We start from the raw sequence: 14,221 nt of genomic DNA, 5'->3' as shown, positions 1-14,221 counted from the left end.
TTTTGTTCTTCTGTGAGCAGCACTGCAACGAACTTGGCTGTTATGCACCTCACTCCTAATTATTTAGTTAAAATTGTCTAACGTTTTTCAATGTTTTGTGTCATTTCTAACTAAATTGCAAATTACAGATAGCCATTCCTGCTTTCTGCTTGTTGAAAAGTATCCACAACAACTTTTGGGCTTTCAACAGACACCTGTCCCACTTGAAAAGGACAGAACCATTGAAAAATCTTGCACGGCTCATTGAGGCATCTTTTTACTCTTGGAGAATAAAATTAGACGTTTCACAAAAATACTGTGGCCGAAACGCTGAGCACGAACGACTGAAGTACTGAACTATAAACTTGCCTTAATGTACAGTAACATGTCAGTCGACGTTCATAGAAGCAAGGCCCTGTCCGTGCGATTTATCGGAATTATGCATTCGGTCTCGATACTTTTTGATCAGCTCTCATATATCACATGATATTTGAAATAAGTTTGTTAATTGGCATAACTTTAACTGTATTGGTTAACATAGCTGTAGACCAGCAGCACTATTTTAGATCATGTAGAAAGGAAATAATAGTTTTCATTAATAAACTCGTGTATTCATTTAAAAGCACAATGCATTTTTTTTTACAATCATAATAAAGCCAGAGGATAAATGTTTTACAATATGCAACACTCTTGATTTTTCTGAACAACGAAGAAAAAAGTCTGTGTAAATAATTCAAAAACACCTGAACATAGGCATAATCACAAATCACCAGAACAGCATAGGCATAATCACAAATCACCAGTAAACATCATTTGTTCAGTAATAGGAAGAATGCATATTTTGTGCAGATGGATTTTCAAATGAACTGTGAGGAAAAGAGAATCTGGTTCCCTACCCATAGATAGGGCCGATGAGAGGGAAGATACAGTATCAGGATCTGCAGTTCTTTAAGGAATCTGGCCAAGGCTTTAATATTACATTTCGGAAATTAAATTAATGATCAAGAGGTTAATAGTACATTTAAGTAATTAAATTAATTTTTAATAATCGGTAAACAATTGAACAAACTTAAAATAATAAAAATGTGTTTATTTTACTAATATTTTATCTTACATTTTCCGTCATGCAGTATGATTGATGTCTTTGAGGTTACGATGGTATGCTCGAGACGTGCGTAGAAAGAAGAGACGTTGGACCTGTGCAAGCCTGTTGATGATGGTCTTCTTGTCCACACGGAAATTTGGAATTTTAAGGAATCGGCTTGGAGATTTGGAATTTTAAGAGAAATTTATAATCTTGGTGTTAGGGGATCATTCCAAGTTCGTGTGGGATCTGGTCTCTCTCTTTCGACTTTTTCGTCAAGAGGAGGGGGTCTTCCAAGGGTCAGTTCTAAGTGTTACTGTTTTTGCTATCAAAGTGAATTCTATTACTGAACAACTTATTATTATTATTATCTGTTTATTTCTCTTTCGAGAGGAAAAAAAAAACTTCTTTTTTAAAAAAAAAAAAGAATTTAAGAAAAAAAAAAAAAAGAAAAAAAAAACTTCTTCCAACTGAACAGTGCCCTCATCGTTGATAACTTTCGCATCTTTTCAGTTATGCAACATGAGGATTATCGGAAAACAACTGCAGAACACCATTGATCACGTCAACTTGTGGGCAATGACTAATGGTTTCAGGTTCTCTTCTCAGAAAACCGTTTGCGTCCACTTTTGTCGAAAACGGAACCTTCACCCTGAACCAGAATTAAAGCTCGGACAAACATTCATTCCAGTAGCACCCGATACAAATTTCTTGGGACTTGTATTCGATAGTAAGTTGACATTCCTTCCACATATCCGTCAACTGAGGACCAAGTGCACAAGAGGACTGAACCTCCTTCATGTCATTTCATCTCTCATCTAATTGAGGAGCAGACCGACGATCTTTACTCCGCCTCAGTCGTCCAGGGCCGGCCTTAGGCTGATTGAACCCAATCGGGCCCCGCGCTTTTGTGGCCCCGTGCGTGGCATAAAATTTAAATTAAACGAAAAAAAGGAACAAAGAATAGTTTTTTTTTTAAAGTTAAAGAATTGATTTTAAAGCGTATTTAAATCGAACAGGGCTTCTGTGGAACCTGAAACAATGACTTTTTTTTTTTTACATACGTTTAGAAAATGTAAATACACGTTCACAGCCAAATTAAGTGATATTGAAAGGCATCGTAATAAAAACGAAGCATAAGAAAGCCGAAGAGTCCTTTAGTTTTCAGCATTAGAGAGTATTGCATTCAAGAAAATTGGTGATACAGAAGGTGAAAAGGCAGAAAGCAGCATGACATTTTTCATATCTGAGCATTAAGGGTAGTTGATCATTTGAGTGCCATTTGTGAATTTCGTTTTTCAGACAGCAGGGTAAGTAAGGACTTCAAACTGCGAAGAACAAAATGCACTTCAATAATATGCAATGCACCACACACATTTCGTGGATAATTTAAAACCTGATCTAGGAAATAGAAACTTCAGTTTAATTATCGATGAAAGTAACGACATTAGTGTTATAAAAATGTGGGGAATTGTAATAGGGTACTATTCGAATTTCAAAAATCGATTTTTGGTAACTTTTCTTGACATAATTGAACTCAATGAATGCATTGCAGAATTCTTATCGAGTGTGTTTTTATGTCATTCACTCAAACCAGTGGTGTTCCATGCTGTCGATGACTGTCTGCCATGAAACAGATTTTCTTATTGTTCTCACACTCACCTCATCAACAGGCTAAATATCAGAAGCTTTATAGTTTAATGAATGAATGATAGAGTACCTCATTTGATCACTGATAAAGCATAAAATGCGGTTATTTTATATATAAAGTTCGTTGTTCTACAACAAATCCAAGGTGTACTAGGTGGTAGATGACTCTCATCAACCGGTGCAACACCATCACTTTGCTTATTAGAGGCTTGAAGTGGTGGAACCCATGTTTAGTCTCTAGAGCTAAATTCCGGTCAACCCTTTCCTATCTCTTCCATCATGCAGTATGATTGATGACTTTTGAGTTTATGATGAACATCATGGCGAGATCCAATATTCCTTACATTTCTAGGGTACAGCTCTAAAACGGTGTTCGTAGGCCGGCCGCTAGTTAGTACACCGGACCGAATCTATTGGTAACTCGCTAGGAGGCTTCCGGATCAGCTAGTGTATAATCTTGCTACCTCTACTCTGCCAGATAGTGACTGGAGGGAGTCCGAGTATTGTGTATGTGGAGAGCATTGTCGAAGCCACGTTATGTCAAGGATCAGGGTATATTTTCACCATGTGCACGCCAGGTGGTAGATGATTTTCATCAACCAGTGAAATACCACCACTTTGCTTATTCGAGGCTTGAAGTGGTGAAACCCATGTTTAGTCTCTAAAGCAAAGTTTCCGGCATCCCCCCCCCCCATACTTCTCCTTCAACCCATGCACGGTACTAAGTACTATAGGTTTTGATACCTTTCGTGTTTGGGGTTTTCATAAAAAAAAAAAAAAAAAAAAAAGATATCCAAAAATTTCATTACTTCATACAGCATGTCCCACCCACTTTTTCTTACTATTGAATACACCATGAATTGTCAAACTAATAGAGCAAGTTTATCTGCGGAAATAAATATACGTGTCTCAATTCTAATCTTAACGATGTCCATTTCCACTTGCAGTCTGCCAAACACCATGTACTTTTTCTGACAGAATCTCATTATCGGTTGATTCAAATACTACTCATCTCAGATGCCCAAATTATTCGCTGTATGATTGCTTTCGCCTCAGAGGTGGTATTTGTGCATATGGCCGTTCTGATATTCCTTGTCTCTTTGATCTTCTCTGGCTTAAAATCTCTCTACCTCATTGTGTAAAATTCATTTGTTGTCTCTACCGTTCTCCCAACTCCACTAATCACTTGGAGCTTTTTGACTTCCTCTCTTTGCAACTTGACTTTGTCCAGTCCAACTTTCCTAGCAGCGAAGAAATTTTCCTTGGTGATTTTAATGTTCACAACTCCAGCTGGCTTCTGTTTTCTAGTCACACCGACCGAGCTGATCGAGATGCTGAGGCTTATGCAATTACTAATGAACTTACACTGATTGTTCATTTACCTACAAGAATATCGGACAATCCTAAACATACAGCCAAGACGCTTGATCTTTTTCTCACAAACAACCCTTCTAAGTACATGGTCGAAGGAGAGGTCCTTTAGGCACTTCAGATCACAACTTGGTGATTGTCTCTTCCCCAATGGAACCTTTATCTCATGGCTATTCCCAACCTCGTGTTGTTTGGCATTACAAGAATGCAAAATGGGATGACCCGCGAGACTTCTTTTCTTCTTTTCCTTGGTCGGGTTACTGTTTCAAAACTTCTGATGTCAACGTTTCTTCAGATCGTGTCTGTGAAATTATTCTTGCAGGAATGGAATCCTTTATCCCACACTCCACTTTAAAATCTCATCCTTCATTTAAACCTTGGTTTTCTAATAAATGTGCTAAGGCTGTTCAAGAGAATAATGTTGCATATCGTAATTGGCTTGTTTCTAATTCTTCAGTGTCATTTTCTGCCTACACCAAAGCTCGCAACAATTCTAATGCAGTTATTAATCAGTCCAAACTAGAGTTTTAACAGGCTAAGAGTAGAAAACTTGCTTCTTGCCCTAATGGTAGCCGAGCATTCTGGTCTCTTGCCAAAGCTATCGGCCGCCACTTTTGCCCATCTCTGCTCCCACCTCTGTCCAAACCAGATGGTTCTGTTGTCACTCCAGCCAAGGATAAAGCTGACCTGCTAGCATCCCATTTTTCTTCCAACTCATATATTAATGATCTTGGTAAAACACCTCCGACCATTCCCAACACGCTCTATTCAATGCTTCCTGTGGTCTTCTGTCAAAAGGATGTCAGTAGGATTTTGACGAATCTTGATGCCAATAAAGCTCCAGGTCCTGATGGTATTTCTCCACCTGTTCTCAAAACTGTGCTCCTGAACTTACTCCTATTCTTTGCCGCCTTTTTTCACTTTTTATTCCAAAGGTGTTTTTCCTTCTGCTTGGAAATTTGCTCATATCCAGCCAGTTCCTAAAAAGGGGGACAAATCCCTCCCATCCAATTATCGTTCCATTGCAATTACTTCTACTCTGTCTAAAGTAATGGAGAATTCAATTAACCGCCAACTCTTAAACTACCTAGAATCCTTCGGTCTGATCAACGATCGCCAGTATGGATTCCGTCAGTGTCGATCCACTGGTGATGTTCTGGCTTATGTTACCCATTTATGGACTAATTCAATGGAAAGGTTCGGTGAAACACAAGTAGTTCCTCTTGACATCTCAAAGGCTTTCGATCGTGTTCGGCATAAAGGTCTTCTAAACAAGCTTCCATCTTATGGTTTGCCAACTGTTTTTAGTAATTGGTTATCCAGTTTTCTCTCTGATCGCTCACTGAGGGTGATGGTAGATGGCTGTCTTCTAACTTTTCCACTAATGCCGGTGTCCCCCAAGGTTCAGTTCTTTCCCCCACTCTTTTCCTCTTGTATATTAATGACCTTCTACCATTGACTGGAAATCCTATTCATAGTTTTGCCGATGATAGCACATTTCATTCCACTTTCCATTTTGAGAAACCTTGCCCTGTTCAATCAGCTTCAACTTCTCGAAAATTTGCTACCAGTTCCTTAAATGCTGATCTTCAGGTAATTCTCCAGTGGGGCAAAGACAACTTAGTTGATTTCAACCCTTCTAAAACTCAGTCTTGTCTTATATCTCGCAAAAAGGATTCTTCTGCTCCTATGCTTATCTTTAGTGACACTCGGATTTCTAGGCAAAATCATATATCTCTTTTGGGAATTACCCTGACTTCTAATCTCTCTTGGCACAAGCACTTTACAAATATTCCTTCCTCTGCATCTAAAAAACTTGGTTTTCTCTTTCTCTCTCGGCGTTACTTTTCTTCCAAACAGCTGCTCACTCTGTATAAATCGCAAATCCGCCCTGCCATGGAATATTGTTCCCACATCTGGGGTGGTGCCCCCAAAACCTCTCTCAGGCTTCTTGATTCCATTCAGAAGAGGGCAGTTAGATTAATTGATGATTCATCTCTAATAGAGTCTCTCCACTCGCTGTCTCATAGACATACTGTTTCTGCTGCATGCCTGTTCTACAGATACTTCCATGGGCACTGTTCTTCTGAATTGGCTTCTATAATTCCCGCGCTCTCTTTCAAAACAGTCCGAACACGTGCCGCCACCAATCAACATCCATTTACTGTCCAACTTCAAACTCACAGAACCAACTTTTCATCTTCCTCGTTTATTCATTCAACTGCCGTTTTCTGGAACAACCTTCCTTCATACGTATTTTCTGAAAATTACAGTCTACAGAAGTTCAAGTCCAATGTCAACAAATATCTTCTTTCGTCTTCTCAACCTCCAACCCAAGCACGGTACTAAGTACTATGGGTTCTAATACCTCTCGTGTTTGGGGTTTACATAAAAAAAAAAATAAGTTGAAAACAAAACATATAAGAAAATTTTTACTAATCCGTCTGTTGCCTTATAGTTTCTTTTTAGAATGGAAAAAAAAAAAAAAATAAAAGCACACCAAGCGGCTACGCTAAAAGGAAGAGGAAAAGAGAGTCCACAGAAGCACTAGAAAAAGAATCTTTCTAGTGTGAATAAAATCGGCCAGGTATTGTGCTGCTCTTCTTCAGTATACACCCGATATCAGCCATCAGGAACAAATAGAGGGTTTAGTGTCAGACTACGTTAACAACAAAATCATTTTGTAGTAAACGTTTTTGTAATTAACCAAGAAAAAGTCATTCGACATTTTCTTGGTTTGTGCTTATAGCCCAAGCTAACTTGTAAATTACTATAAAAAGATATTTTTATGATATGATATGCATTGTTATTTGTACAAAGTTAAACTAAAGTTGTCTCAAAACAAAAATACAATTTTGTAGTTAACGTTGTCTGACACCAAACCCTCGAAATTTCCATGACAATTAGATACATTTCCGACGGAATGTTGCCCAATGCGCCAGTCGGTGTGTATGAACAGTTCATAAAATTTATCAATATAGAGAGCAGTACAGGAGAAAATTTGTACAATGTGCCGAAACAAGAACTCGAAATATTCGGATTAGACCTAGCTAATATCCGAGGTCATGGTTATAATACTGGAGTTAATATGAGAGGAAAAGTTTCAGGTGTTCGGGCTTCCTCTCGCTCATACCCATTTTCTATATGCCCTCTGCTTACGTCTAAAGGCGATTTTCATGCTCGGATGAAACCACCGCTGGGTTCTCTCGGTAAATCTGACTTGTTTAGATGCACCAATCATGGTCATATATCTCAACTGCTCAGTTAAGGATCGGATTGCCTCTTCAGTAGATAATGGAAACAAATTATTCCAGTTAATGGTGGAGAGGTGGTTGATGACTAACCATTTCAGGTTTCAAGAATTTTGTGGAAGATATCAGTTCAGGGAAGGTATCTGAATTATAATTTCTAATTTGAATTCCTGATGTGGATAGAGAAGGCTCAGGTGAGTAATTTGAAGAGAATGGGAAAGAGTTGGGTAGGTTATTGCAGTTGAGAAAGTTGTGGAAAACAAGCTTTACCTGCTCTCGTCGGCGGTATATGTCTCCTGAGGTCCAAAGAATTCAAGGTTAATGTTAAGTCTTACAGACTTTAGCATGTCTTGGCATTGGCATATTAAAGTCACTTCCCAAAATTGTTTATTGAAGATCAGTGGTTCTTCACTGTGATAACTCTTTCAAATACAGTTAACTCTTGCAAATAACTCTTTCAAATAAGTGCAATGCATTAGGTTCTGTACTCAATAAATTACCGAAATTGGTGAAATGTCATCGTTTTAATTACATCTCATCATGTGAATACCTTCACAACATCGAGTTTCCGTCGACTAGATAATGCTTAAGACTATTGTTACTTATTCTCAGTGCATACCTACCCAGCGGCTTTAGCCTTAAATTTTATTTTAGTCTGTTTCAAATACTTAAATTACAATTAGTTTACTGGATCGCCTTCGCTTCCACACCCTTTTTAGGAGTTAAACGTGTTTACAACTTGTAGTCTTCAGCAGAAAAACTGAATAATCGTGTCGTTTAACAAAATATTAAAGGTAAGGCAAATTAATCCTAACATTTGTTATCAGTGGCTGACTTAGCACAACGTAATTGATTTTTAAAGGTATAGTTAAAAAAAAATCTCAATAACACCGTACGGCTCTCTTCTTCAGCCTAATGTGGAAAAGGCCTGGGTAGGTAATTTGGAATTTAATCTCGGAAATATTGGATGGAGTAGGTTGCTTTAACTTTCTTATTTTCTAATCGTGAACGAGCTAGTCAGACTTGGGTGAAGACTGCATGGCTCGCCTGTCCCTAAACACAATATATTAATGCCCCGTGACTTTTATTAGTTAGCCGTGTTTTTTTTGTTTTTTTTTTTTTGCAGTTCACAATACGAAACTGTTATTGTTGGCATTTAAATTGGACAATGCTTTGAATTTTGCAGAATTTTCAAGATTTTCACGTAGTCCGTATTAGGTATGCTCAGTCTCATGGTCATAGCTCTCAACAAGCATTGCAAATCGCAATTGGGGGGGGGGGGGCGTTTTATCAACCATACCCTCCAGCAGTTCGTTTCAAAACTTGTGAGAAGCCGCAAGTGGATCCTTTTATTTTTATCTAGGGTAACTCAGAGGTCTGAATCTGCTTTGGGATATCTATTTGTAAATTATTGTTCATATTACCGTTCATACAGGGATTAAAACTGAATAAATAATAATGATGTGAAGCATCCTTGCGGGCACCTACAAAAATTTTAACCGAGTAAATCTGATTAGTCACTAAAGCATGCGTCACGAAAGTGACTACGTTATCTGCGGCCTGTGCTAGAGGCACATCCTACGCTCCCATCACTCGTATATGCCGAGCACTCGACGGGGGTGGTAGTGTGATTAGAGCGCGTGACGCATATTTTCGTGACCGGTACGATAGCTCGAATTCCAGTGAACCGATTTACAAAATTCAAACGCCATTCATTTGCATTTCATCGAACTGCATTAGGAAAACACGATAAAACAAATAATTTTCGAAAATAAAATTTGAGTGTTCAACGATGCGTTTTCGAGAGTATCGAGCAAGAATGAAAGCGACAAGATCTAAGAAAATAAAGACGAAGGTAGCTGTAAGTGTGCTACAACGAAAAAAAAGGCTATCGTGATTGCGTAAAAGACAAACAGAAAATCAAGAGTTGGATATAGTGCCTTCAACCAGCAATGCCGCTGCTTCATCTCACAATGATGTATCTGAAGTGACTATTAATTATGTACAACGGAACATTACCCGTGGAAAACTCCTGGCGAAGGTACTTTCACACATTGAGACTAATGCATTCATATGCTCAAATGCTCAAATTTCGTGCATCCCTGAGTATTTTACCTTTACTTGTATTCTAAGATGATATAATTTTATCAAATTGGAAAATAAAAAAAACAAACTATCAGCACTTTGCCATAATGCTAGATCTGCAGAACATGTCCGTCAATTAGAGTAATTCTTCACAGAAGAAAAGGATATGAAAATGCGCACTATAATAAGACGAACTATTAGCAGGATCGTGAACATCAAGATACCTCAGGAAGTCGAACGGTACAGAATGGTACCGTTCAATTTATAGCAATTTATAGTTCTATCCTTGCTTGCCGAGTTTTCCCCTGAAAACTGGAATAAGTACGCTGCAATTCCAATGCCGAAAATTACAAAGCCAACCCCATGGAGCACTATACGCCTATATCTACTGCATTTACCATGTTAAAGTACTGGAGAAAGCTCTACTGCCAAAGTTGTCGAATCAGATACTGGTCGGGCAGCCTCAACAAATTGATTATTCAATAACTACAAGATCAATAATTGCTAACCTCCTCACAGTTCAAGCCGCGATACTAAATGCTTTCCAAGCCGGAAAGGAAATTGCAATAATATATGCTGATTGCTGATATAAAAGCAGCCTTTGATAGTGTGGATGTACATGCCTTACTTCATCTGCTCCAACACGCCTTCCAAATAAAAGGAAATTTGCTGAAGTTCCTACTTCAGCAAATTTCCTCGGTCCATTTATTACAGATCCTAAAACGTCAACTCCATGCAGGATTGCCACAGGGTGGGGTCTTATCTGGACTCTTTACTGCCATGATGATCCCATTATGCACTTATGCAGACGATATTAAGATCCTAACACCCATCCAACAGTCCATGACCAATAGTGCGACCATTGTGTGACCAGATTAATCATAAGCTTCTAAACTTACTCGTGTACTTAAATAAATTTGTCTTGGCTCTAAATGCGCAGAATACTTAATCATGGTGTACTCGCTCAAAAAATCGCCTACGCTGATACTACCCGAAACTAAATGGCAAACCTATCCCAGTTGTTGAGACGCATAGAGATCTGGGAGTAACATTCGATACTAAACTTACGTTCAAGTCGCATATTGACCTGATTGTAAAGAAAATGAACTACTTACGTTGGGCAACAAAATAGCACCTCTTGCACGTGAAACAGACTACAATAACTGCACAATATTTAAGAACCACATTGTATTCGGTCATATTGTATGGCGCCGAATTGCTGGCGTCAGCCACCCCTACCCACATTAAGAGAATATATGCTAGTGAATTCTGGCTGCTGAAGTGAGCAAACCATAAGCACCATCTATCTCAACAATTAAGGACCACGCAGCTTTCTGAAAGCGTAACCTGCAGCGTTTACTAGGCATCATTGCCTGGAAACGATTAATAACCACAATCAAAATGATGACTCGCATGATATCTTCACCATGCTTCTGGCAGCTTTGTGTGTTTTCCGTTCCATTTATTTACACACACAATTTTATGAACATTCTCATGATATAAACAATTTATATACAAGATTATATACAGTTTTTTTAGACATTATCATCTATATATATATATATCCATTCTAAATAATGGTAATCAAGGTACTGTGTGTGTGTGTGTGTGTGTGTGTGTGTGTGTGTGTGTGTGTGTGTGTGTGTGTGTGTGTGTGTGTGTGTGTGTGTGTGTGTGTGTGTGTGTGTGTGTGTGTGTGTGTTTATGTGTGTGTTCTTATATCAGAGTGGCTCCTAGGCCTTACTTAGCCCATCTCCACCTTTGTACTCTGTTATGGTGCAGAAACTCTGCATAACGGGCCTGAAAAGGGTCAGCGTATGTGTGCAATATTAATGTGTGTGTGTGTTTTTTTTTTCCTCCTTGTGTCAGGCTATTATGCCACCAGGGTGCAGCCAACGTATGGGCAGCTGCCGCCTGGTGCCCATCCCTAGCACCAGGCCTGGGTCAACAGTCCTCCTGTACCGGTGTTATTACCACCGAAAATCTCGCACCGGCCAGAGGGAGTGCAATACTGGCGTTGTGAGTGTGTGTGTGTGTGTGTATACTGTGTCAGGGTGGTTCCCAGGCAAAAGCCCATCTCCACCTAAATAGTTTTACAACAGAAAATCTGTAAATTGGACCTGAAAAATAAAAAGATAGCTAAGAAATAAGAAGAGTAAAACCTAATTTTGAAAAGAAAAAGGAGGGAGAAAATTACATTAAGTTTTAATCTGCATTAATCTAGTGCATAATACATAGATTTTCGTATAGGAAAGAATGAAAGTATATATACGAGAGATATGTTTGTGAGTGTAGTATGTTGTTTATGTCAGGTCACTTTGCCATCAGAAAGCAGCTGGACTTTTCAACTACAATCTGATGCCCGTCCCCGGCACGAGGAGCCGGACCTGCTACTAGATTAAAAGCTGGAGCGCCAAAGCGCAATTCAACACTCAACAGAGAAAGTGCAATACTGTTGAGTGCCAGCTGTCCAGACTTGGGCCGCCCAAACCCAAGAACTGAACAAAAAAAAAAAAAAAAAAAAAAAACAACCACTAGAGTGGTACATGCCGAGGAACCCCAGACCCGACCAAAGGCTTCCAGGTCTGAAGTTCCCAAGCCCAGATGCAATCATTGAAGATTCTGGTTGTATACGGCCAGTTCAATGTCTGAAAAGTTTCTTATTATACATCTTCTGGAAAACACAGTATTTGCCAACACCTGTAAGGCCTGAAAGTTGTCCACTCCTTGCACCAATGTATGCACATTATCTTCATCAAAATTAGATATTTGTTCTTTCAAAAGATGCCTTTCTACTTTATAGTAAGGACAAGAAAATAATATGTGTTGCCAAGTCTCTATCGCTCCACAAGAACACCATGGATCTGGCTCCAATCCTCTAGAGTGCAATTTATCCCGGATCGAACCGTGTCCTGTCAGCAGAAAACTGGTATACATAGTGGGGCAAAACCACGACGACACTTGCTTAGAGATAGCAAAATCTGCCACTGGAATAATCTTTCTAGTTATCGCTCCCACCTCGGAAGAACTCCATCTGGCTCTCCATATTCCAACCAAACCAGTCCAAATACGAAGTTTCTCCTCCTTAACTGTAGCCGTCAGATTTAAAGACAACCCTAGATATTGGGCAGGGATACCCTTCCTCATCGCGTACATCATTCCTCGGTATACCACGTATAAATCCAGAGGTAACAAGCCAGCTATCACTTGTAGCGCAGCCGTAGACACAGTCCTTGGCGCATTCAAATAGGTCAGCATCATTGATCGCTGCAGCGACATTAACTTACGTTGAGTCCTGATCTTAAGCACAGCCTCCAGCCACACGCCAGCAGCATAGGCGATAACTGGTAGAAAGATCGTTTTGTAATACAAACTCATAGTTGTTTTGCTGAGTCCCCACTCTCGCCTAGAAATTCTTATAACTGAATATTATTATTATTATAACCGTTACTAATAATAATAATAATAATAATAATAATAATAATAATTAGTATTAGTATTAGTATTAGTATTAGTAACGGCCGCATGGTGGAAGAAAGCCTATGGCTTATGCTGCACCAGCCAAAAAAAAAAAAAAAATCCGAACAAAACAATGATAAAAACAAACAAAAAAATAAAATAAAATAAAATAAATAACTAAATAATAATAATTAAAAAAAAAAAAAAGGAAATTAAACCTATCATCCTATGCGCTTCCCTTACCCGAAAGTACTATCCAGATGACCTTTGAATTTCCCCAAACTGTCGGCCTCTACCACCCACGAAGGCAACTTATTCCAGTAATTTATAACTCGCTGGCTAAAATAAAACTTCCTGCAGTCCAATCTAAACATTTCCCCCCGTAACTTGAATTTATGTCCCCTAGTTCTAGCATCATTTATAATCTTGAAAATTTTGTCCTCATTCATTTTACTGATGCCTCTCAGAGCCTTAAACACCTCAATCAAATCTCCTCTAAGGTGTCTAGTTTCCAAACTCTGCAACCCACATATTCGAAGTCTTTCTTCATAAGGACGCCCTTTTTCCGATCTCACCAGGCGAGTTACCCTTCTTTGCACCCTTTCAAGAAGCTCGATGTCTTTCTTTAGGTGCGGTCTCCATTCTTGAACACAGTATTCCAAGTGTTGTCTAACATAAGCCTTATATAATGGGACTATCACGTCCCTATCTCTACTTGCAAAAGTTCGATAGATCATCGATAGGACACCATGGGCCTTCCTTGCAACCTGTTTACAATGCTCAGAGAATTTCATGTCTGACCGTATCGTAACACCCAAGTCTCTTTCGTCCAGTACTAGGTTATTATAATAATAATAATAATAATAATAATAATAATAATAATAATAATAATAATAATAATAATAAGTAAGCCTTGTATCCAGCAGCGTCAGCAGCGAATAGAGGCTCTTGATGTGGCTGGAGCGAGGTCTCGGTAAGACATAACATCAGCAGTATCGTCACCGTCCTCCCCACACCAGGTGGAAAAGGCCCGGGTTCAAATCCCGTCGATAACGCAAGGAACTTTAGTGGGCTTTTTCACTCTGTGGCTGAGTTATTCAGTCTCAGGCATAGATAGCAAGGTCCCCAGAATCTGGGATTTTTTCATCTAGCAAACAGGCAAATCGACCAGAGAACACATGCAATTTACAGACAAAATAAATATATGGGTAGGTGTAATCATTTGCAAGGAACCTAATATCATAATATCATAATTTTTACACAATGCAGTTGTCACCCCACAGAGGCCAGCCAAACTCAACGGCAGCTCTGTAATGGGTATTCTGTGAAGGTGAACCGTCCT

Source organism: Mastigoproctus giganteus, chromosome 1, assembly GCF_048544385.1.
Source record: "Mastigoproctus giganteus isolate SK-2022 chromosome 1, ASM4854438v1, whole genome shotgun sequence".
Classification (NCBI taxonomy): Eukaryota; Metazoa; Arthropoda; class Arachnida; order Uropygi; family Thelyphonidae; genus Mastigoproctus; species Mastigoproctus giganteus.
This window is presented reverse-complemented; position numbering follows the sequence as displayed.